This window comes from Gavialis gangeticus, unplaced genomic scaffold (genome assembly GCF_001723915.1).
Source record: "Gavialis gangeticus isolate Ggan-Ray unplaced genomic scaffold, GavGan_comp1, whole genome shotgun sequence".
Taxonomy (NCBI): domain Eukaryota; kingdom Metazoa; phylum Chordata; order Crocodylia; family Gavialidae; genus Gavialis; species Gavialis gangeticus.
Window position 1 is genome coordinate 30,372,742 of NW_017729030.1, and position 26,328 is coordinate 30,399,069.

Below are 26,328 nucleotides of genomic sequence, written 5' to 3' on the forward strand. Positions count from 1 at the left end.
CAGATCACCCCTGAGCCTGCACTTTTCCAGGCTGAAGAGTCCCATGGCTCTCAGCCCCTCATCATAAGGTCTGTTTTCCTGACCTCTGATCATGCGCATGGCTCTCCTCTGGACTCTCTCAAGCTTCTTTGCTAATAGCAACTGGTCATCACTGCACTTCCCCTGTTTTCTGGCCTGTTCACTGGTTCCTGGTGTTGCCAGGACTCTGTTTGGCTTAGCCTTTTTGCCTAAACCCCCAAACAGTCCTCAGCTTAAAGGAGCTACTTCATGAGAGCAGAAGAGTTACTCATGTCAGGCTCCTCCTCATCAGATGGTGGCCATGCAGTCCTCGTAGAATAACTAATTGCATGACCATAGAGAAGCTCGCAACAGCCAGCTTATAGTCATCATGATGCTCACAGCACTTGTCAAAGTTTTCTTCCCACAATGCACAATTCCAAGAATGCCTTCAATATAGCAGCTGAGCAATACATGGAGTATAACACCAGAAGGCTGAGCCCTCATTTAGAACATGGCTTTGCTCCATGGCTGCAAAGATACAAGGGAATAACATGAGTCTGAGAAGACAATGTGCTATGTACCAACTGCTCACGTAATAGTTATTGCAGAACACAGATACACAGAACTCAGACCAAGTTCCATTTGGGAAGCCAGATCAGAGTGAATGTAGACTTTAGAATAACTGGAAAAGGAAAAGCCATATTTGGGATAATATTGGGCATTTGGGGCATTTGGGACTTTTCTAAAATCTGCAAATGCTTGTTATTTGATTCTCTTATTATCAACATTATTTTAGGGTTTCTCTCTGAAAATAATATTTATCAGAATAATTATTGGTAATGCAACTCCAACCACTCTGCTGTGTGACAATATCTCAGTGAAGATAATCCTAGGTTTTCTGATCCTTTTTTGAGAAGGCATTGCTTCTATCCTATCAAGAGTGAGCAGTGTGCAGCAATTCAGCCTAGGGGTGAGAAATAGCCAGTTATATCATAACAGGAGAATTGCAGTCCAAAGCAGCAGCTCCCCTTTTAAAGCTGCTAAAAATTACAGTTGTCCACACCCTTTGTGGAAGGTGGAATTCAGTGACATTGTTCAATTAAGACAAAAAATTGGAAAGTGCCAAAAATTTCTAAAATACGCTTAAAACATTAAATATTTACATTAAAAAAAATTCATGTGTTGAAAGGCTTATAATTAGTTACTGCAGTTTTTTATAAGCTGAATACAGCAAAAATTAAAGTAGAAATTAAGTGATGTGATATCTATAAAACTGCTTTAATTTACATAACCTTTCATCTTGCACTTCCAAATAATTGTGCATATAAAAGCCAGATTACATAAGTTTTTGAGCACCTCCTATGTAATATGTAATACATATACTCAGTTCCCAGTTCTCCACAAGATTAAGCTCTTAGAACACATGCCAGCACTAGACAAGAAGCAATTCCGTTTTGGAGATGGAGAAACTCCTTCATGTACTAGTCCACCTGAGTAGTGCCTAATTACTTGGGACTAGAAGTGTTTACGATGTCACAGAACGGTACATTCCAAGTTGTCTTGAACAGACCAGAGTGATGAGCAAAACTGTACTTATGAGTGTGCATATCAAAAACCATGGAAAAAGTCCAGCCTTCTTAGTAAGAACACAAATGACAGGTTCACTGATCAAGAAATTTCCCTATGACTATTAAATGCATCACTTGACAAAAGAAGTAAAAAGGAGTCCAACTAGCCTCTAAACTTGGAAAAGTTCAGATGATCTCATCTTTTCAGTAGTTGTCTTAAATTACAGAGAATCCTAAAATGAGATCTGTTTAAAACTATAGGTGACAGTCATTTCCTTATCTAGTAAAAGTGTAATTGTCAGGTAGTAATAAAGACTTGATACAATAAAGCTAAAAGCACCACTTTCATCGCCATTCTGCCTTCAAAAAATGCCAAATGTGTTTCTAAATTAAGAACATATCTTGTAAGTCAAAGAGAAGGTACCTAAATTGAGTAGAAAACATATAGCACAAACTGTTATGTATTACTATGTATAGTTTATGCTCAGTGTATCAAAGAACAGTACAAAATATGTGATTTCTCAAGCCGCTTACATTTTAAATTACATTTATAGGACTTATACCAGGAGTTGGAGTCGCTTGTTTCTCTTTACAGAAAAGGAGCCAGCAGCAACAAGTTGAATATCTTGCAGTACCAAGTAAAATTGTCTGTAAACTTTATTGGCACTTGAGTGAGAACTTTGGTTAGCCAAGCTCAAGTGTGAATGACCATGCTGCAAAACCATATTCAAGCATGTGTCTGCACTGTTGCGCCCACTCACCTAAGGTGCTAGATAGACATTCTGGATTTATAACCCACAGTTTTAAGCACTGCAGTAAATCAAGCTACTTGTAATTCTACTCTAGTAAATTCTGGACGATGTTACCTATCTTCCCAAGTGCATAGAAGGAATTGTGAGAAGGTACTGCAGGACCACCAGCAGGCTTGCACTTTTCTCTGTGTTCGTGGCAAAGTGGTAGGATTACTTGCCGGAGTATAAACACTGCTTAGGCTTTACCCTAGACCATAGGATGGGCAAGCTAATTCCAATGTGAAGTGCCACCACACTCAGGAAAGAAGAATTTTTTTGTATCCATGGGCAGCACCCAAGTATGACGCAGGTTAACTCTGTACTTTCTACAGGCTCCAACACTACAAAAATATCTTTCCTGTGTTTCTTCAGAGAGAGAGAGAGAGAGAGGTAGATTTGCAAGCCTTGGGTACCAGTTAGCCACTCAGTAACAGCAAGGAGGAATCCAGTGATGACTAATTTAGTTTGAGACTTTGTCAATGGAACTCTTCCTAAAACAGTAAAACAGTGATTCTCAACCAAGGTACTTGGAGGGGCTGCCACTTTCTTTGAAGGTGTGCCATGAGGTGTGAGAAAATAAAACGGATATGTGCACTATCAGGCTTGTCCCCTCCACCCCCACTTTCTGGCTGCATTGCAAAATGCAAGCACCAACTATATATAAATTAATTTTTGAAATTGGGTGCCACTTGAGTCACAGAAGTTTTATAGGGGGGTACTTCAAGTCCAAAAAGGCTGAGGACCACTGCGATAAAAGAATGGCAACCCATGAGACTCACTTGCTCTAGAATGCCAATGCACTGCTGACAGAAGGTGAAAATATCACAAGGGAAAGCAGATAAAGTGTGAGAACAGGTCTGAGGGAAAAGAAAAAATGAGAGCCTTATACTCCTTTCACCATTAGGGCTTTGGCAGCCTCTATACCAAATGTTTGATTTAGCACTTAGTGGCAGAACATTTTTCTAGGATAAATCTTGTTTTAGGGTGTCATAGATTTCAGAGACATCAGGGCTGGAAGGGACCTTGCAAGATTCATTGGGTCCAGCCCCCTGCCCAAAGGGCAGGAAGTCAGCTGGGGTCAAATGACTCCAGGAAAGTAAGCATTCAAGCATTTCTTGAGCTTATCAAGAGTAGGCGTTTGCACCACTTGTGGGGGGAAGTCTATTCCAGACTCTGACAGTAAAGAAGTTTTTCCTTATGTCCAGTCTAAAACGGTCTTCCAGCAGGTTGCGACTGTTAGACCTTGTCTTCCCCTGCGGTGCCCTGGTGAACCGATGTTCACCCAGTTCTTGATGCACAACCCTTATATTCTTATAGGCTGCTACCAGGTCCCCCCTGAGCCTTCGCTTCTCCAGGCTGAACAGTCTCATACTTCTCAGCCTCTCCTCATAAGGCCTGTTCTCTTGACCTCTAATCATGCATGTGGCTCTCCTCTGAACTCTCTCAAGCTTCTCCACATCCTTTCTAAAGTATGGAGCCCAGAACTGAATGCACTACTCCAGCTGTGGCCTCACCAGGGCCAAGTAAAGTGGGAGGATTACCTCTTGGGTCTTCCTTGAGATGCATCGGTAGATGCAAGCCAGAGTTTTATTTGTTTTGCCAGCTGTGGCATCGCATTGGTGGCTCATGTTCATCTTGTGATCAATCATGACCCCCACGTCTCTTTTGGTTGTAGTACCAGTGAGTCTATAGGTATTGACAAGCCTATAAGTTTGCTGTGGGTTCTCTCTCCAGAGATGGAGCACCTTGCATTTCTGTGTTGAGTGTCATCAGGTTTTGATCTGCCCACCTTGCGAGCCTGTCCAGGTCAGCCTGAATCCCCAGCCTATCCTCTGGGGTGACTGTACTTTCCCATAATTTGGTGTCATCTGCAAACTTATCCAGTCCGCTTCTGACACCCAAATCCAAATCATCTATGAATACGCTCTCAGTCCATGGTCGTCATGGGTGACTTTAACTATCCAGACATCTGCTGGGAAGAACACTCAGCCAAATCCAATCGGTCGCAATGCTTCCTCACAGGAATTGACAAGCTTTATTCATCTCAAGTAGTCCATGGACCAACAAGGAGCAAGGTGCTGCTGGACCTGGTACTGGCCAAAGGGGATGATCTAGTCAGCAACCTGAAGATCGAGGGGAAGCTGGGAGACAGTGACCACGAGTTGATCATTTTCTCTATTCACCACAAAGCTGGCAGGTCAGGAGTCCTCAACTTTAGAAAGGCCGACTTCCACAACCTTAGAAGGCAAGTTGTTCAGGCCCTGAGAAACCACTGTCTGGCAGGGAGGAATGTCCATGATGAATGGTCACTCTTCAAGGATGCAATCCTTGCAGCACAAGGCAAGTCCATTCCAACCCGCAGAAAAAGTAGCAAAAAGGGCTGGACAACCCCCTTGGCTCAATAGGGAACTCAAGGACCTCCTGCACCTAAAAAAAGCAGCTTATAAAGGATGGAAGATGGGAAACATCACTAAGGGGGAATATTCAGCCTTGTGCAGTCGTCACGAACTCTTGGAAGACTGTTTTAGGCTGGACATAAGGAAAAACTTCTTTACTGTCTGAGTCCCCAGTGCCTGGAATAAACTCCCCTCAGAGGTGGTGCAGGCACCTACTATGGATTCCTTTAAGAAACACTTGGATGCCTATCTTGCTGGGAACATTTGACCCGTGCTGACTGACTGCCCGCCCTTTGGGCAGGGGGCTGGACATGATTTTGTGAGGTCCCTTCCAGCCCTAACGTCTATGGAATCTATAGTATATTAAAGAGTACTGGTCTGAGTACTGAGCCCTGGGGGATGCCACTGGTCACCATGAGCCACTACTGGTCACCATGTTGACTCAGTTCCATCGACTATCACTCTCTGGGTCCAACCACAGAGCCAGTTCGCCTGCCATTGGACCATAAGGTTTTTGAGGCCGCAGTTCCTCAATTTTCCCATAAGGACATCATGGAAGACCAAGTCAAAGGCTTTTTTGAAATCCAAGTAAATTACATCAACCACTTCTTCCAACCACTTGTCCAAGTGATGTGTCACCTGATCATAGAAGGAAATGAGGTTGGTCAGGTGAGACCTACCCGCAACCAAGCCATGTTGGCTGTCTCTCAAATGTTGCATTCTGTTAGCCTGTTGATGGTTTCCTTGATAATTTTTTCCACAATCTTTCCAGGGATTAAGGTCAAACTGATTGGCCTGTAGTTCCCTGGATCTTTCTTCCTTCAAGATGGGCACCATACTGGCCTTCTTCCAATCTCCTGGAACCTCTCCTGAGCACCATGAGTTCTCAAATATCTTCGCCATAGATTGGGCTATGATGTCAGCCAACTCTTTTAGCACTCTTGGGTGCATTCCATCTGGGCCAGCCTCTCAAGGTGTTCCCTCACAAGATCTTTGTCAATTGTAGGCATATGATCTCCCTTACCCTGGTAAATCATGTGTCCTGTCACACAGGGTGATTCCCTTGAGCTGGTGGAAGACTGACACAAGGTAATCATTGAGATTAGCTTTTTGCTGGGTGTTGGTTCTCAGCTGCCCCCATTTGGTTCAGCAGGGGTCCAATGTTGCCCTTGTTCCCCCCCACCCCGGACTTCCCATGCATCTAAAGAAGGACTTTTCATTGTCCTTGATTCTCATAGCCAATTAGAGTTTGGTTTCAGCCTTAGCTTTTCTGGTCCACTCCCTACAGGTGCAGGCCAGTGCTGCATAATTCTCCTTAGTGGTATTTCCTGACTTCTATCCCTTATGAGCATGTCTTTTGAACCAAGGGGGTCTCCCAGCCTTTTTGCTCCCTTTCCTACGGGTCAGAATGGACTTCCCTTGTGCTTTTAGGATTGCATCCTTAAGGAGCAATCATTCATCATGGACTCCCCTCACTGTCAGATCATTATCTCTCAAGGCAAATCTACATAGAACCTGTGTAGTTCCACTGTGCTGCAGGAGTCCCATTGGGGACTACAAATACCGTGTTATTTAATACTACAGAGACAATTATTTTCTTATTTAGTACAACAAGTGTAATTGTCAGGCAGTATAAAAGGTTATACAATAAAATAGGGCTAAAAACACTGCCCTGGTCCCCATTTCACCTTCAAATAAGTGACCTCATGCAACACTGGGTTTTTAGAGAAATCAGAGTCAAAGGACCAGAAGGGACCTTTAACATCATCAAGTCCAGCCATGGGCAGGAGGTTACTGGGCTCAAATGAGCTCAATGAGGTGCTTGGTCCAGCCTCCTCTTGAACACCTCCAAGGATAGTGACTGTACCACCTTTGCTGGGAGTGTGTTCCAGATTCTAGATACCCTTACATAAAATAAGTTTTTCCCAATGTCCAACCTAATTTTTTCTGCAATTAGCTTGCGCCCATTGGTTGTCGTCTCTTGCTCAGACTGAACAAACCCAGTTCCCGGAGTCTCTCCTCATATGGCCTATCCTCCAGGCCCCTAATCATACAGGTTTCTCTGTACCCTTTCAAGCTTATCCATAGATTCATAGATTGTTAGGGGCTGGAAAGGACGTTGCAGATCATCAGGTCCAGCCCCCTGCTCTAGGCAGGATGACAACTGGGGTCAAGTGACCCCAGTGAGGTGACTGTCCAGTCTCCTCTTGAAAACCTCTAGGGTAGGTGACTGCACCACCTCTGGAGGAAGTTTATTCCACGGTCTGCAAACCCTGATCATGAAGTAGTTTTTCCTGGTATTAAGCCTGAAGCAGCCTTCCAGGATTTTATATCCGTTGGTCCTGTTCTTCCCCAGGGTGCCCTAGTGAACAGTTGTTCACCAAGCTCCTGATGCACTCCTCTGATATAGCGGTAAGCCACTATCAAGTACCCTCTCAACCTTCTCTTCTTTAGGCTAAAGAGGGCCAGGTACCCATCCTTTCCTCGTATGTCTTGCCTTGCAAGTCCCTGATCATACAGGTGGCTCTTCTCTGGACCCTGTCAAGGTTTTCCATGTCTTTATTGAAAACCGCATCCAGTTCTGGGTGCCACACTCCAACTGCAGTCCCACCAGTGCTGAGTACAGCAGGAGTATCCATATCCACTTCCTTAGTTTTACACGAGATGCATCGGTTGATGCGTGCCAGTGTGTTGTTTGCCCTGCCGGCCACTGCATCGCATCGACGGCTCAAGTTCATGCAGAGGTCAATCATTACCCCAGGTCCTTTTCAGCTGTGTTGCAGGTCAGGCTGTCACCTCTGAGCCTGTATGTATGTTGAGGGTTATTTGCCCCCAGATGGAGCACCTTACACTTGGAAGTGTTAAACTTCATCTGGTTCTGGTCTGCTCAACTCTCTAGCCGGTCCAGGTCAGCCTGTATCAGCAACCTATCTTCTGACGTGACCACACTGCCCCATAACTTGGTGTCATCTACGAACTTGGCCAGTGAGCTTTTCACTCTCCCATCCATATCATTGATAAAGATGATGAAAAGCACCAGTCCAAGCACGGACCCGTGAGGGACACCACTAGCCATTTCACGCCAAGACGACATGGATCCAGTCATGAGAACTCTCTGGGTCCTATCCTGTAGCTTGGCGAATTGAGGTGACTGCCCGAGGCCCCATACTTTGGGGGGCCCTGCAGAGCTGGGCAGAGCAGTGGTGACACAGAGCTGGGTGGAGAGGCAGCTCCATATCCAGCCACTCGCTACCCCCATGCCCCACTGCTGACACCACCACTGCTGATGGCAGCAGCAGCTTCTTCAGGCCCAGGGCCTGTGGGATTGGAGAAGCGGGGCCTTGCATGGGCTGATTTGCCCCGGGCTCTGCACCCTGTTCAGGTCACCTCTGGGTCCCCCTCTCCTGAGCCCCCTTGTATCTTGACCCAGAGGGTCTCACGGGACCTCTCCCTGCAATCAAGAGAGACCTGCAGGGAAGGGCACTGCTCATTCATAGAGGGTCACACTTCCTCCCTTCTTTCCAACCTGATTCTTCCTATAGAGCCTATAGCCCTCAATGTCCATTGCCCAGTCATGTGTATTGTCCCACCGGGTCATATGTATTGTCCTACCAGGTCTCTGTCATCCCAATGAGGTCAAATTTCTTGTCTGCCAGGAGTGGAATCCTGTTTGCTGCCCATGCTTTCAGCGTTCCCATAAAGACACCCGAGTTCACCCCGAGTCGCCACAGGTTTTGTGTTCCACTTCCAAGTGCCTCAGGGCGTAGGTACTCATCTGGATGCCCCCTACTTGAAAGTCCTCCCTTGGGTCATCGTGGCCAGAGGATTTAGTGTACAGCAGTGGAATCTACCCTCTCTCCCCCAGGCATGCCTACTTTAAAGCCCTCCTCAAAAAGTCTCAAGGGACCTCTCCCTGCAATCAGATGCGACCTGCAGGAAGGGGTCAGAAGATAGAAGCCTGAAGCAAAAAAGTAAGAGGTGAATCAAAGATCAGCCAAGAAAAAGACAAGACGACACTTGCAGGCTTCTGCAGAACCACAGGCTGCACCATGATAAAATCAGCTATTAAGTAATGAGGAAAGGATCCATTGTATTAACTGTATTATCTACTGAGAAATGAGGAAAACTTGAAAAAAGATAAGGTAATTAGGATGTCTTTGTGAAATAAAGGTGTTTTTATAGAATGTTGAGTTCCCATTATTTCCAGTTAATTTCCAGTTTTACCTGCAGCTGACTTCCATTTGTATCTACAGGTTAATCTAGGTCACCTTGTTGATATGAACAGCAAAACAAGGGTTAGTAGAGGTGAGCTAGTATACTAGTCTTGTGGTTTGTTAATATTCTGTATTTGCTAAGGCTATGAGGCTGGCCTTTTGACCTAGAATAAAGAAGATATTTAACTTTCATTTTACTGAATTCTGGTGTTAAGATATGGCTTTAAGCAAAAGAAGAATGGTTCAGCTACAACCTAGGTTTACTTCCTTTTAGAAATAGTTGCACTATAATTTTCAAAACAACAGCAACAGCCACAAAACTTCATCACTCACATATGCAAACTTCACTCTTCAACTGTATACAGATGTTCATTTCTACCGAAAGCAATTTCTTTTGGTATAAAACTAGCCTAGGAGCTGGAACGTACAGATGTTCCTCCAGTCCCATGGTTGAAGGTGTTCACAGACAAGCTCTCCAGCTAGGGGAAACCAGAAGGCTGCTCCATGGGCCACCCCCACCACAAAGGGAGTCCAATAATTTACAGCCTGTCCTCTTGCCTGCCCGAGTTGGCAAGCTGTCAAATGGTAGTGGGCAGCTGCTCAAAAGGTTGCCACACTGGGAGAATGCCCCCCTATCCCACCTTCTGGGAACCCTTCCTAGTTCTTCCCCGTAGGAGAACAGCCCCACTTATTGCACTCTAGGCTGACTTGGAGGAGTGCAGGAGAGGAGGGGAAGGGGCTGACCCATACCAGTGCAGGGCAAGGAGGGGCACTCTGCCGCAGCAGCAAAGCACACAAGCCTTGCTGCTGCAGCATATCCATGTACCTTACCCCACTCAGCTTCAGGTCAGCTGGGCAGGAAGGGGAAGCCAGAAGGCTGGGACCCAGGTCCTGACCCTTCTGGCTTTGAAATTACTGCCCTTACTGCTCAGCTGTGCAGCAGTGACATACAAAAGAAAGCTGATACGGCCAAGGTTTGGACTTGCAAGCTCAGCTTGCTGTCCTCGCTGCTCAGGTGAGTGGAAGGGGAAGCAAGGAGGGGGCAACTCTCCGTGTGCCCAGCTCCTGCTGCCTAGGAGCCAAGTAGAGGGAGTAGCGTGGCAAAGACCCTACCTGCTTCTCACATTGGGAACTCCAGTGTGGAAGCAGACAGGAAGCAGCTAGGGCTTCTCCTCCACATTTCTCTTGTCTACAGGAGGTGGGGGAGCAGCTGCCCTTTTGCATTTTATCTAGACTGGTGTGACCCTGGTCTCAGGAAGGGACAGGAGCCTTTCCCCCAGTTCCATTCTGCCTGGTCCCCAGGAGAAGTTAAGACCAAGGAAAATGTGCAGATATTCAGTCTCCCAGGAGAAAAACTTTCCCAGGAGCAATTTAACCCTGGTTCTTCATGGATTATTTCTGCCCTAGAGCAGCCATTTTTGCTCTGGGAGAAAAAGTATGAGTGTCTGCACACTTGCAGTTTCTGTCAGCAGAACAATGATTCTCCCAGTAGAAACTGAACATTTGTACATGACTTTAGTAAAAAACAGACATAAATTGCAAGGGTGAGATAAATGAGATTTATATTTTATTAAAATAACAAAAGCACTCCGTTACACCAACACATACCAGGTGGGTTTGTCTATGTTAGGTATTCTTTACACCACGCAAGAAATGATACAAGCATTAAAGTAGTCCTAAATGAGCGCTCTGAATTCCCCCACCCAGTCAGAATTTCCAGTTGGCAAAGAACTCGTGTAGCCAGTGCCATGCCATTCTTGCAACCCCCCCACAAATGGAAGGAAGTGTGTGATTTTAAATTCTTTGAAATATAGGCATGGGCACCAGAGATAACAGGATTGTGGTGTATCACACTAATGAGAGTCAAGAAAACAGTCTTAAAATCCCAAACTGTTCAAACTCAGCCAGTGCTCTCATAGTAGGAGCTGTCTTTTTCTGAAGATAGTAAGAGGCAAAACTGCCACAAAAAGAACATTTTTTTCTCTTTCATTTCCATTCCTCCCTCAAATGACACCTACCTGTGACCTAACTAAGGAAAAGGAAACCTATTGCTGTTTTGCCGCACTGTAATGTCTCAGAGAGAGCATTAGCATTTTGCTGGGCTAAGTTTCCTTTGTCTGGGTTGCACCCACCTTGTCTGTAGCATAAATCCTAGAAACTTAAGCTGCCTGTTTTTTTATGATCGATGTACAGAGCTCATATTAATTACATTCAGAAAAAGTAACTGTGTATGCAGGCATGGTCTCAGCTATCAGATACTACCTGCCTGTGTGCTAGGGCTTTAGAAACCTTTCTTTCTGATTTATTGAATAGCTAGCATCTCATCCCATTAAATATACCAAGCACATTATTGTACTTATTGTACAATGTATGCAGTTCTGGTATGTTCACGTGCAGTTCTAGGTGGAAAAGGTACACAGATTCTTCTTTCTTTCACTGAACTGCTTTTGTGATAAGGCTCTGACACACAGTTTTAGGGAGCCTGGCTTTTTAAGGGGTGTCTTATCACACGTACACTATAAGCATGTCACAACCGAGCAGTAAAACTTAAAATTTACCTCCTATGAGCATTCATACAAGTGAAAGTTTGTCATGGAAGCGTTTTCAATGCACTTGGAATGAGAAAGCAAAAGGCTAGTGATCAGATTCACTGGAAAGTCAGTAGGATGAATATGCTAAACAGGAAACTACCTTCCCCATCAACACCCTCCAAACTGATCCACATCCAGGGTAGTCAAGAGAGCATATACCTTTGGCCCTTGACAAACAGGGAAAGGGATCAGAAAATCTATGGAAAAAACCATGATCAAAAAGATAAGATAGCATTTAGGGAAGCAGCAGAGGTATGGTAAGGCAAGGAAGCTGGATAAAGGAGGGAATAAGGAGAATATACAACATGTAGCAGAAGTCAAGGAACCACGTGCAGAGCAGGTTGGGCCATGCTGTAGCTAGATGTGAGACTCAAGAAACAAGAGCAACCAGATGTGGGACTTGAGAAACAGCAGCAGCAATGGGCAGGGAGACAGCATATACAATTGTAAGGTGAAAGAGACTTGAAGGGTTATCTTGCTCAGTGATAGGAGAGCTCCAGTGATTTATACCAATGACTGCTAATAGACAAAAACCTGTAGGATCTTATTTGCTATTAAAAAAAGCCTAGACTGCAAGGGACTCCCCATTCACTAGCACTAAAGAGCCCTAGCGCTTGCTTTGTTCCTTGTGGGTAAAAACCAGGATTAGTGCTGTTTCAATTTAAGGTTTGCTGTGTAAGCCACTGTGTGTAGCTCTTTTTTCTTGCTAGCCCTAATAAAGCACACCTACGTTTTAACCATAAGTTAGAACACTTATTCGGACTTACCAGGTTTGACATCTACAGAACATTCATTGCCTGCCTTTAAGGTGCGGTATTACTGACACACTATTATCACCTTGCGGGTTCAGTACAGCACAGTGATAAGCAAGTATAATCATTAAAGAACATCCTCTGAAATTTTTTCTCTGCTTCACACAGACCTCTGTCATGGTTCGTGACACTTTCACTCTGTAGTTCCTTCTTACGTCATCTTTCCTGCCACATACTACATTGGTGTTTACCCACTGATGTCACAGACTGGATCTTTTTTACTCTGCCTTAAGCAGTGAAAAAAGGCATTAAGTCACACAATCCAAGAGAGTCTATGATATATGTCCTCCTAAAAGTCATAAGGATAACATCTCGATTTCCATTCCTGACAAAAATTCACTGGGTCAGAAACTCATAGAACTGCACCACAAATTTCACCACTGCTATCAGACTTTTTACATATTTTCCTCTCTGTCAAAAAGTGTGAAATAAAGACAAAAAAGATTAACACAATATTGCCAACATCTGGGGACAGCTTTTGGAAAATCCTTTTGGGTCTAAGATAATAAGCAATATCAAAAGACAGCATCTTCTACAAACACACAGTGGAGTCCACTCAGAAGAATGTAGTTAAAAAGCACCATAGCTCAAGTGCACTCAGAAGTTTTGCACAAAGAAAAAAAAGAAAAAAAAAAAAAATCAAACCATATCTTTATATTAGCTACAACACTTTATGCCAATCTTCCCCCATCTTCACTCACCTCATGCTACTTGCACTATACCTGGATGCCCCCACCAGTGTAATCCTCCCTCTCAGTTACTTACATCTACTATGACTGTTAATAGTCCTGTAACTTGGAATACCAGAAAACTTTATACTCAGAAAATTAAAACTTTCCTTTTCTCTATTTCTTTTCACTATGTTATCACAACACTTCAGGCTGCATTCGGTCCACATTTAAGAAACCTGCGTTCACCAAGAACTACCACTTGGTGCTATCCAACATATCCTATCTAGTTGCAGGGAAATTCTGTAGCGTCTCATACATCAATATATTTTAAATATAGATAAAAGCCAACTCCTTAAAGACTCAACTGATGAATTGAAGGACATCCTCCAAGAGCCACCAAATGGACCAATTATGCATACTTTGGCCTCTGCTTGCAGATCATGTTATCACCTTAGCTCTTAATAGAAAACACTCATTTACAACAGAATCATAAATTTAATTAACCCTTCTTTATTCCAGGTAAATGCAACTTCATTCCCCATTAAGATAATAAGATAAGCCATTCTTTTAATAAAAACTTCTTTCAACATTTTAACAACGCTGTAGCAAAGCACTACAAAAAGCACACTGGAAATAAATACCCCAGGGCTTCTGACAACCCAGCTAGGTTGATAGGGTGATTTCTGATCCTGGCCTAGAAGTCCTAGTAGCTTCTCTGGGACAAACAATCCTTTCCTACTGTCCTACAAGTGGCACTTCTAAACATTTGATACACTTGAGACATTTGTTTGGACTGAAAATGACCACAAAGTAAAAAAGCCTTTGAATATGAGGAAGAATCCACCTGACACTCTAACATTATAAATGCCTACGTCTGCCTGTCTGTAACGCTTTATTCACACTCTGATCAGCTGACAGAAACAGCCAGAGTGCTCCAAGCGTGGGGGGAGCGCCACCCTGATTCCAAAGCTGTGCTGAAGACCGGACAGACGGTGGGGTGGGGGAGGTAAGCTGAGCTCCCCCATCCTGGTCCCTGCAAGAAGCAAAACAGCGGCAGCATGGGGTGTCAGGTGGCAGCACTCCATCCCATCCCATCCCGCCCCCCTCACCACTCCCCAGTCATTCTTGATGGGCATTTGCTTGGTGCTTTAAGATTAGCCATAGTAAGAACCACCAAAGATATATAAACTAAGGTAAAGGGGTTATTTTCAAAGCATACTGGAAGTCGAAGGATACTTTTGTGCTATCTGTGGATATTTCCACTGTGCTAATACTCAGGTTCACAAAATATGGCAAGTATCAGAACAACACGCTGAATTTGAGTGGGTTCGGGCACCTTTAGAAACAGTGAAGTATCAAGAGCACTGTTATAAACAATGCATATGGTAATTATCTCAGTGTCAGATTGCATGGATGAGGTGATAGCTAACATGTATACCAGATGAGTCCTTTTCAAGCTAATTCTTGACCTTGCAAGAGAATATCATCTGGTACTTTACTATCAATACACTGCCCTTACAAGTGTTGCACCTGCAAAAGGGAAAGCCCACTAAAGTTAGACCAAACATTGAGCTCTGCTTGAAAGAGGAAGACGACTAGATATACCAATCAAATGCGTACACAGATTGGTTTTGGTCATTCTTACTGATATGTCCACAACAAAACAACAGAATACATTAAAACAAAAACTCCTGGAGAATTAGAACATTTAATATTATCCTTCCAAGAGTCTTGATTAAGTCTCATGCTCCAGCTAGCTTCCACTGGGAGTTAAGAAGCAACTTCCCCCCAGAACTGCTTTAAAAATTCTTCCTTAACCAAATGATGGGAAATCACTTTTCAAATAAACTAATTCTTGTGCCAAGCCTCCCGTTTCATCATAAGTTTTAAGCTTTCAGCAAAAAAAAGTAAAATAAAGATTTTAGTAGGTTTTTTTTTTGTTAAAAGAAGATATTTCTTCGAATAATAAAAATCCCACCCTGCTCTAAACATTACTCATTTGGAGTTTTCGGCACTTTCACCTGAAGCAGCTGGTATTTGTCATGGTCAGAGACAGAACAGTCAAGTCAGCTGGATGGGACTACTGACCAGACGCAGTATGAAAATTCCTTTGCACCTACTTTACCCACAGACTCCATCTGTCCCAAGTTCTAGCAATATTGGCATAAAGCAGTGTTTTCCGATCTTTGAGCTGAAACCCTATTTCCAATCCTGACACCCTTTTCTGAAGTCACAGATTCACAGAAGTTAGGGACTGGAAGGGACCTCATAAGATCATCAGGCCCAGCCCCCTTGCCCCAAGGCAGGAAAGACTGCTGAGGTCAAATGACCCCAGCAAGGTGTAAGGATGACCCCAGCGAGGTGGTCAGATGACAACTCACTTCCAGTATAAGTCTAACTTTGCCAACTGAATCTGGGTTTGGGAAAGTTCAGTAGCAAAATAAAACAACGTGCAAAATTCCCCTAACATTAGTCAGAAAAACCCACCTAACTTTTCCTGCAGAATCAAAAAGTGATTATTAGGCGAAGGTATTTCAGGAAGACAAATCTGTGTAACAAGCCAGTTATACAGCCTTGGCAAATCTTCCCCTAAAAATCACCTGTGTCATTCTATTTCTACTTTTAAACATATACAACATTGTCCACTAGAGTAATGAATGTTTGATCCTTCTGTTCTCTAAAAGAAAATACTGCAATATAGAGATGCAAATTACTGACTGACTTTTGGCTGAGAGGGGTGTGCACAAGTTATTCATAAAATAATTTTAAAATGTGTTTGGAGAGCTCAGAGTTAGGGGCTTCCTTTACTAAGTATAAATCAAAATAAATGAATGTCTCAGTAGGTACGTGAGGGTGCATATAACCTTAATACTGAAAAAGTTAAAGTTCCCAGTTCTTTTTCCCAGCAGAATAACTTTCCATATATGCCCTGTAGCATGGGCTATAGTATTAACCTTGCTAATCAGTGGGGAAAAATGCCTTCTGTTTTGATATATTGTCTATTTGGAATAAGATAAAACATTGTCCCCAATCCTGCACTTCAGGACCTTCCTGGGGGACCCAGCACTTACACTCACTCCTACTGAACACTGTTTACAAAGGTTTCCCCCCACTCCAGTCTCTGGTTGCGGGATTGTGACCATTAAAAATATCTGTTAAAGAAATACTGCTAAAATTGTTAGCGCTCTGAAATAATAATATAAACCCCCCCTTTTTTTTTTTTTTTTTTTTTTTTAATACTTACAACACCTTAGGGTAAACCTAGGTTACGGCTAGCAAGAATTAAAGCAACAGATTGTGAAAACAGGTTGATGATTATCTGTCAGGCAAGAACTCAGTTGTGGTTCTTATTGACAGTAATTTCATAAAATGTGTCACTATAGTAGGAGTCTGAAAAACTCCTGCACAATGAATTTAGTATTCCAAACAAGATAGTCACAGTGACTCTAGGTGAACAATTCTTTGTTCTGGTGATGGAGAAAGCAAGCATACACCTTGATGGATGAGTTCCCTAACACCTCATTGAAACCAAAACTTATTTCCAAATTCACAGATCAACAGCTTCACACGAAAAAATAAGAACCAAACTTTCATTTCAAAAGAAACCAAGATAAAAATAAAGACTTTGACAAGGATTAAATCCCAGTAGGAATTTTTCCAGACTTTGAACTTGGGTAGATTGGAGTGGGAGGTTTGGTTGGGCTTATTAATTCTATTTTATGTATTTGAATTATGTTTTCTGAACAGTAACAATTATGATCTATTAACAAAGCAGATTAACTAATAGGACACAAATATCCCTCTTCCATGGATATGACTTCTTACCCCACTTACATCATCTTTAACAAAACACCTCTTAAAAGCTTGGGAGAAGAGCTGGCCTACAAGTGTTTCCCGAAGCTCAAGAGATTTCCCTTTGCACACTGCCTTTTACCATGTTGCCAGCATCGGTATTTTGCTTCACGCACAGCCCCTGAAATCATGTGAGAATCTTATTTTTCCTTTAAATAACTACTTCTTGATAATTGTGGAGAATAAAGCTTGAAAATACAAGTTCAGCACAGCCTAAAGCTTCAAACAATCCAATAGTAATTTTAAAAGAACCCTAAATGCATTGTTTTAAATTTGTAAATTTAGGGTCCTGCTTCCTTTGAAGAGAATGTATACAGGAGTTTTTCATTTTCTGTTCAAATGCAGCCACCCTAAGATGTAGTGATAGGATTTACGAATTTATGAATTACAAAAGGAATTTAAATCAACGTAATTACTTAACTCAGAAGCTGATTAGCATACCAGTTCTAATGTCCTCACTCTCAACATACCTGTATGTTGTTCAACAGTTAAAACAGTCACCACCTACTTTCAAGTTTCCTCAGAAAGATGAAAACGCCAGCAGCCCAGTGGTCCCACCAACATTTGGTTCATTACTGCATCCAAGAGAAGATAACTTGTAATGAAATACTTAGACCTTACACTTTGCAATGCAGAGGGGTTAGAAAACACAGCTGTAATTTGCCACAGGTACATCACTATTGACTGCAATAGGAGATGTTGTAGTGTGGTTACAGGTCTTGTATTTTGTTTACCATCATGCTGTTGTATCCTTTCTACATTACTACATCTATCACTTGGTGTCTACACGTGCTTGGGGAAGGGGGGAGGAGTGCTTTAATTAGAGCAGCTCTTGGAAGCTGCTTTAATTAAAGTGCATGCAGCATCTCATGTATTCAACATCCCATGCTTCAAAATGCTGGCAGGACACTTTAACTAAAGCAAACTGGCAGGGCATGCAGCAGAGCAGGGCAGGGGCATGCAGCAGAGCCACTGGGATCTTGTAATGGGGCAGCTTGGTCTGAGGCCAGAGCAGAGTCGCAATGTGCAGCCTGCATGTTCTGGGCAGGAGCACATAGGCACAGGATTGTGGCTCTGCCCCTGCTCCAGACCAGGCTGTCACTGCTGCAAGGAGCTGGGGCACAGCCACGATCCACTGCCTGTGCTTCTCTGCCCAGAACATGCAGGCTGTAAATCCCCTGCCTGGCACATGCAGGCTACTGATTGCAGCTCTGCCCTAGCTCCGGAGCAAGTTGCCCCTGCCGCAAGATCCCAGGGGATCCGGAGCAACCCCTGACCTGCTCTGCCACGCACCCTGCCAGCATGGCTGCGGCTGGTCTGTATGGCAACCCCAGCCTTGCACTTTCACACACAACTGTCTGAGACCAGCCCCACCCGTAAGCAGGAGCAACTGGGAAATGGAGTCCACTGCCAACTGGATGTGGCCCATCCCTTTGCCCACCCCTGTGCTATGCCCTCAAGACTCAGTAGTTGATATCTGTGGAATCTTAGTTAGATTCTGCCTTCCAAACATAGTTTGGCTTGCAGCATCATGCAGGGAACGGAAACCCCTGAACTGGTTGCATCCCAACATGTCAAGTGTCTGGTAGACTTCCACCAAGATTTTGAATGCTCTTCTGGAGTTAATGAGAAGCAAGTGGAGTTTGTAAACTGTGTGATGTGTGTCTGTGCACATATTATCTTTAACTCTGGTTTCTAATGAGACAAACTGCTACACACTACACTAGTTTTACCTACCCTAGGAAAAACTGTCAACTTGGCAATTAATTCCAGCTGCCAGCTCATGGATGTTAGTTTTTTGAACAAAAAGCCCCATGTAATTCCAGTCTCCCAACTTCAGCATATGTATAACACATGGAGCAAGCAAGAGACTTCTATTAGATGTAATATAAATCGGTAAGTAGCATATTGGGAACATACAACTGAAAATATCCAAAAATTAAAATGAAAGCAATTATTAAAAAAAATAAAACAACCTCCCCCCCCCACTCACACACAAAAAAAGAAGAAAAGGGAGTTACGACTTTTTTATTGCAGGCTGGAAAAAAAGAAAGTTAGAAGAGAAGTACATCACTAAGTCATGCACTAATAGAAATTTTAACTAACCATCCCAAAACCAGGATCCTTCCTATGAAGGAGAATGAGTTGGTTTTTATAAGAGTTTCCAAGTTGATTGTGTAAAAGATTAATCTCTACATTGCTGCATCTTTGTAAAAGATGACAGGTAAAACCACCTAAGACAGGAAGCCAACTTTCTTCCGGTTGTTTAATTAACAATTCTTAAAACAAAATAAAATGCATTGCTGCTTTCTTTACATCTGTATACTCGTCTTCCTTTGTACTGTGCTGCTTACATTCTGTTTCTATAAACAAATAATATAGAAATATATTTTCATGCAGACACACTACTTAATGAAATTAATTAAGATCAACATTTCATGTGCCTATAAACTTGGTATAGACTATATATGGTTGGAGGGTAGAAAAAGAGACTGTGTGAGGGAAAAAGTGCTTCATGCAGAAAGCATGAAGAGGAACTATCAAAAATGAGTGTGGGCTTCTGGTACACCAAATGGGATTTCACCTACATTCTCACCACTCAGGTAAAACACATGAAAAAATGTGTAATAAGACAACTCTATAACATGACGCCCCCATCATTTTCTTTTTTCCAGAATTAAGAGTATAAATACACTAAGAAGCTTAAAGACAATTTATCAGCTCTCATCATAAACTGCAACTCTGCTACTGACATACAGTATATTAGAACACTGTCAGAATGTGCCAAGTATTGATTTACTGCTGTATATCACTAATGCTTGCAATTGTAGCAAATGGAGCACCTCTCAACAACACCAACAGCACTCTATTACAAATAATAATAGATGATGTGCTAAAGCTGAAAGCAATCACTGTAAGTCAACTTTTCTTTTGTTTTTTTAAATTACAGCAATTTTTTATTTTACCTTTTTAAGAAACGAATTAACTCCTCTTTTACTTCTCACAGACAATCAATGATGATTTTTACCTACCAAAGGACACAAAGGTGAGTATAAACTTTATGTTATGTTTTAAAGAGACTGTTTGAAGTAAAAGATTGTTACTTTAAAGAATCTGATTTCCTTGAAAAAGATAACTTTGAACAATATCTGGAGTCCAATTTCAGTGTAGGAATTTCTAGTTGTGCTTTTTGCTTTATGTTCTCAAACAGCAGGATATGCTAACATACAATACTATCACCTTATTCTGTGCGACTGTTTAACCAGGGAAGATATGCAACAGTCCTAATTGCTCTATTTACTAAATTTTAGTTCATTCTGACAAAACAGTAATTTTTTTTATTAAAGTTATTAATATGATATTAACTCTTACATCAGCAACACAAACAGGAAAGATAGTTTTCACAGAGAGGTGAGTTTTGAAAGAGTCAGTTTCATTTCTGAAAATATAGGTAGAAGCTAGCAATAAGCTATGGTCTAGTCTTACCTCATTGCAGACACCAGCTGCTTCTGTGCAAGTAGTTACAGACTCATAACCTGTGGCAAGTTAAATCCATCATAAATTCTACATTTGCTCTTTTCATAAGTGACACTTAACAGGTTATGCTTGATCTCTCTAGCTATATTATTCACTTCAATCTTATAACCTGTTAGGCTAATACAAAATTGTTTTATTACATATCTCCACTGGCACAAGAATTCTTGGCCTTGATCCCTCATTCAGTCACTGAGTTTGCTTCTTTCAGCACAATAAAGGGTACAGGGCACAAAATTGTATTTTGACTTGACAGTTAACCTTTATGCATGCTAGCTTTCTGACGTGTAATTAGGGGTAACAACACCTATTTAACTATTTAAGGCAACCAGGTACTGCTGGAAGATCTAAGACACTTACAAAGAACATGTCAGTAATTAGGGAGAAAAGTTCCCTGTAGTTAGGTTTCTCTCAGTCTTTACTCAGGCAGGACACCCACTGAAGTTATTGGGAATTTTGCTCGAGTAAAGATTTTAAAAAGGAGTAATTGTCAAAAGATCAAAGTATAAGAATTCTGGATTTGAAACTGTAAATTTACTGGGGCAAATCATAATCTATGGTATTGGAGTGCCTGGCATAGCTTGCAAGGGCTGTGTGTGAAGATGACAATCTGTTTCCCCTACTCCTCCTTTACCCAAATCAGAGGCCAAGTCAATCTCAGACATGAAGTAAATCAACCAAGCTAATTTATATAAGTTGGCCAATGGTTCTAGAGGGGCACTCCAGAAGCAAGGAATCTTCATGGGGTCTTTGGATGAGGCAAAATTTCTTATGCCTTAAGTGGGAATAAAGTTTAGCACAGAATTTTCTGTAAGAGCCCTATGTCATTAGAAAGATCCTTCTACACTCAGGGAATCCACCAGTGGTAGACAAACTTGTAAAGCCACAAAAATACACTGGGGCCATATTTAATACACTATGGCCCAACTTTAAAGGGCACAAATAAATAATGCACTGTATAAAGCCTAGACTCATTTGTCATACTAAGTTAAAACAATAGGTAATTTTTATAACTCGAGATATACTTTATATTGAAAAAAAATGATTTTCCTGCTTATTTTAGAACTGCAGCCTGATGTGTTACTTGAAAGAAATGCATTCTTTAAGGACAGGGATTAATATGGTCATGGAAACACAGAAGGAAGAGTTCACTGACACTATTTCCAGAATTGACAGGAATCTTAATAATCTGCTGGTAAGCATTTATTTTTACTCAATTTAGGAGGGGAAAAAACAAAAAAAACAAAAAAAAAACCCAACCCAACCATAGACTTGATATCACTGCTAGAAATATTAAAATGTTGATGAACAAGAGCATTACTCACTCTTTTCAAACTTTCATATCAGACCCTAAACCTGATCTAATCTATCCAGATACCACAACCACAATAGCTGCACCCTTGTTGTCAGTTTCTGTCAACAGATTATCAAGAATATTATTCTATAAAGAGAGCTCAAGGGAAAAGTCTCTTTAACAACCTTTTTTCTTTTCCTTTCAAAAATATATAGCTTGTGATGCAGATGTCTCATTTTGTAAAAACATATTTAAAAACAACAGGAGTTTGTTTTCTAAAATTCCTAACTTCTTGCTTTGTGAAGACTGGATAATCTGCTCTTTTACAAAGCAAAACATGGAGGTTGCAGTTTCACATCAGATTGTATGGTGTGGTAAAAGGGTGGCCTGACTGAAAACTAATTTAAGATAATTTTTTTAAAAACTTTGAATCCAATACATTTTATTCTTTAAAAGTTCTCAGTAGTTCTCAGTAGCTCAGTAGTTCTCTCAAGAATGTGCAACATTGTAACAACTAAAAAATAATTAGTTTTAAAGTATATTGCAATACACACATTATGGCAAATAGGTTTGTGTAATTTCTCCTTGCTGCACAATATAAATTAAGGTTCAAATTATAGGTTTCTAACACAGTCACCCAAGATTAAATTCAATATGCATGATCTTGTAAAAGCTTGCATTTAGATTACCTGCAATAAACAAGGGTTTACAGAACTGGGTCCTAAGAATCTGTCTCTGCAGTATTCAACACCTGAGCTGCAGCATGCAGCAAGACTTGGTTAAATCCCACTATAAATAAAAAGTGGTAACACAAGTCATACTGGAAAACATTATAAAAAAAGTGGTTATGTGTTACTTTAGAACAATTGCTCAGGCCTGCATTAGCAAATGAAGTGGCTGCCTCAGCTGCAATATTGACCAAGTCTATAGTATCCTTAGACCTTAAAATTATAAAATTGAAATTGTGGTACAATTTACTGCTGCAAAGTATTCCATAAGCTGCCTATGGATACTTAATCTTAACAGAATGGGAAAACCTGAAATACTGTAGATTTTGTTTTAGAAGAAAACTCAACTTGTACAGGTTCATACACTGCTGATTAATTTTGTTAGTAATGGAAATATCACTTATCAATAACAAACTACATAAATATTTTCATTGCAGAAGAAAGGCATGTCTACCGAGACTGAATGCAAGCCTTGTGAAAGCCATAACAGAGGCAACTCTAAAGACCTCCTAGATGCGCTAATCACCTTTCTGCAATCAATGTATGCAAAATCACCTTAACTGCTACATTATTTATTGAAATATTAAATTATTATAATAATTTATATTTTGCCTTATGTTTAGGAATTTGCTACCCATTGGTCCCAATATCCCTTTGAATATAAAATGCATGTGTCTTTAAAATGAACATGCCTTCTAAAAATAAGCTGCATCTTAAGTTTGAGATACAGATAGCAAAACATTCTTATATGAAACATACAGACCCCATCCTTGGAAATGTGTTTATGTGAAGTTTTATTTACCCCCCCACCAAAGTAGTCAAAAATGTAGTTGCATTTTAAATTCCAAGGTGTCTTATATTCAAAGGGATATGGACTATTTTCTTACTACCAGTGTTGAGATTCTGCACTAAGATCATATATGATCCTATTTGTAAGCCCTACGGGCTCCAAAACTATTTTTAACCTAATTTGTTCACATTTCATTGTTATCTCTCAAAACATGTTGTATGATATTTGTCAATCAGGATATATTATATTTAATATAGATGCTGGAAAATTATTTAATAAATGTCAGTACTAAGTTAAATAATGTTTACCGTTTGGCTTCTTTGTGAAATGAAGATGATCAGGTTCACAAGTTTCAGTTGGTGACACACTGAATCGCACACAGAACTCTAGATAAAAATAGCATTTTCCTGATACAAGAGTTCCTGTAACAGATTCAATACAAGATAACTGCAGATAAGACACGACTTTACACTACTATGCATTTTTTAAAACAGGCATTTCAAATTTTATCAAGCAATATACAGTACCAGACTATGTTTGCAAAATTTGGATTATGCAACATACAAAGGATGAATGACAATAAAAATGCAGAGAAGTCTATAAAACTGTTTCCTGTGAATGGTCCTAACTATACTATTCAGACTCTCAGCTTCATCTTTGCAGCTTTTATGTAGGTACTTACTTCCAGCAAAGGAAGCATACTGCTGATAGACAAATAATACAAATGTATATGCATTGAACAAATACACTTCCTTTTTGTTCAAAGAACTTTTTTGAAGAACTTCTGAAATGCACTTACTCTCAATAAAGATTGTTTATCATGCAATATTTTAAAATCCATTATGTATAACTAAAACTGAGCATCCTTTTTAATCCCATAAACACCACCACCAAACAACAGAACAAATTGTAATTGATGAAAGCAAGCTGTACGAGTACTGTTATCAGTTCATCATTTCATCTTTGATGTGTTTTACTAAATGGGAGAGAATTGTAGTATTCAGTATACTTTAAGTGTACTTGAAACAGACTAACAGAGTGGAAAAAACAGCATTTTTCCTGTGGTAAATAGAAAAAATAAGGTATTCTGACAGTTGCCCATCAAAACTACAAAAATTACTTACAGTACGATATTTGTTTGCTCTAGTCATCTTCTTGTTCCTTACTGTTTGAGGGAGGCTGTGCAGTCTCCACCCACCAGGATTCAAGAGGCCAAAGGATAGTCAATCATCCTAATCACGTGCAAACTAACTCCTCCCTCTTATCAATCAGATGCTTCCCAAACAACTTGTTTACTAATATAGTTAAGAGCTGAACTCAGGGGGAGGAGAGAACAACAATGACAGAGACAATTACTATGAAGTTTTTTTCTTTGTTGGCCTTTACTCTTCACTGTGAAATATTTCTATTCACATAGAGTTCTTTCCCCCTACCAAAATAGCTACATGCATGAAAAATAACCTAACAGCTTCCTCTTCAAATCTGAACACACAAAACAAACAAGAAAGGAATTATAGGCGCAGATGATATATATATTAATACAACAATCGCAAATCTTAAAAAAGAAGCTGGGCTAAGGAAATACATCCAGAGGAAATTATTCCAAATTGATTGGACTGTCATGCTCAAAGGAGCATTTTCATCTGTGGCTTGATGTCCAACTGGGAGTGGGAATCAGGTGCAGGTTCTCAGAGGCCTGTCCTAGATCTGGTACTGTTTAATATCCTTATTCATAACTTGTAGGATGCAACTGAGTGTACACTGAGGAAGTAGAGAGAGGATACCAAAGTTGATGATGCAGAGTATAATTAGAATGAAGAGTATAATTAGAATTCAATATGACCTTGGTAAAATGGAGAAGTAGTCTGCAATCTGGCAAGGACATGTACAAAATCTCATACTTGGGGTGGAACAATTATGTGCACAAATACACACGGGGGAACATCTGGCTAGGCTGCAGTTCTACAGAAATGGACCTGGGGGTGGTTGTGGACCATGCTGAATGAGTCAACAGTGTGCTATTGATGAAAAAAAGCCAATAGTATACTGATATATATTAAAAGGAGTGTTGCATGTGGGTTTTGATAAGTGATTCTTCCACTTTGGAAATTTCAATTGGATATTGGGAAGAACTTTAAACAATGAGGGTGTTTGAACATTGAATATATTGACCTAGAGAGGGTATAAGATCTCTTATCATTGGAAGTTTTTCAGTGCAGATGAGAGAAAAACTTGTTTGGCATGGCTTAGACAGGGATGATCTTGCTGTGAACAGGAGTTTGGATTAGATTACCTCCCACAGTGCCCTCTCACCATATTTATATAGGATTCAAATAAGCATGTGTTACCGGTGTAAGGTTATCAAGTACTGAAGTTCCTAAATGGGATAAAAGCCAAACGGACAGCTTACCATGAAAACAGCCTAAAATCATGCTGAGAGCTTTTATGCAATTCACTACTGAATCCCAAAGCCGTTACAAGATGCTACTGGTATCAAGTGCTCCTGCAATTGAATAGCAGCTGCCTCCTCAATCACTCCCCCTAAAATGAAAGCTTGGAGCCTAACTGGTAAGTGATAAACATTCCAGCGTTAAGAGAATTTGTTGGCTTGTTGTGTCTTGGAAGCCTATAATGTGTTACAGTACTAACCTCTGGGACAGATTACATGAGGCCAGCAGAAAAAGTCACTTTGGAGGTAACCTGGGTTTTCCTAGGACCTGATTACAGATCAAAGTTCAGCAGGCCCAGTAATGCATTAAACCATTGCAAAGGGGTATGGCTACCCTTACACATGCTCTCTTGTGCTGGGACGTTTACAAGAGAAGTTCATCTATCAGAAATTGTTCCCTTTAGTAGTTTGCCGAAGTCCAATCTTGCTGACCTTTAGGCTACAGACTGACTTTACACAAACTGGTTTAAGTGATCAGAAACTGGTTTAACTTGTAACAAAATAGACGCTCAGTGCACATAAGCCAGTTTGAAAATGGCTGTAACCAATCTGAGATAAACCTGGTTGAATCCTTAGACGCAGGGGTAGCAGTGGACGAGTCTTTCTGGACTTTAGGAACGCCTTCAACACAGTCTCTC

The 26,328-nt window shown here is 41.2% G+C and overlaps 1 long non-coding RNA gene across 1 annotated transcript in view; it reads right to left on the minus strand.

Annotated features, from left to right (window-relative positions):
• Positions 1 to 24,469, minus strand: part of LOC109301135 — a 134,579-nt gene extending 110,110 nt beyond the window's left edge. Inside the window, exons 1-2 of the long non-coding RNA XR_002098442.1 lie at positions 24,366 to 24,469; positions 23,550 to 23,663 (exon numbers count right to left, since the gene is read on the minus strand). This is a non-coding gene — a long non-coding RNA (uncharacterized LOC109301135). The remainder of the gene's footprint in view (positions 1 to 23,549; positions 23,664 to 24,365) is intronic.
• Between the last annotated feature and the right edge of the window lie 1,859 nt (positions 24,470 to 26,328).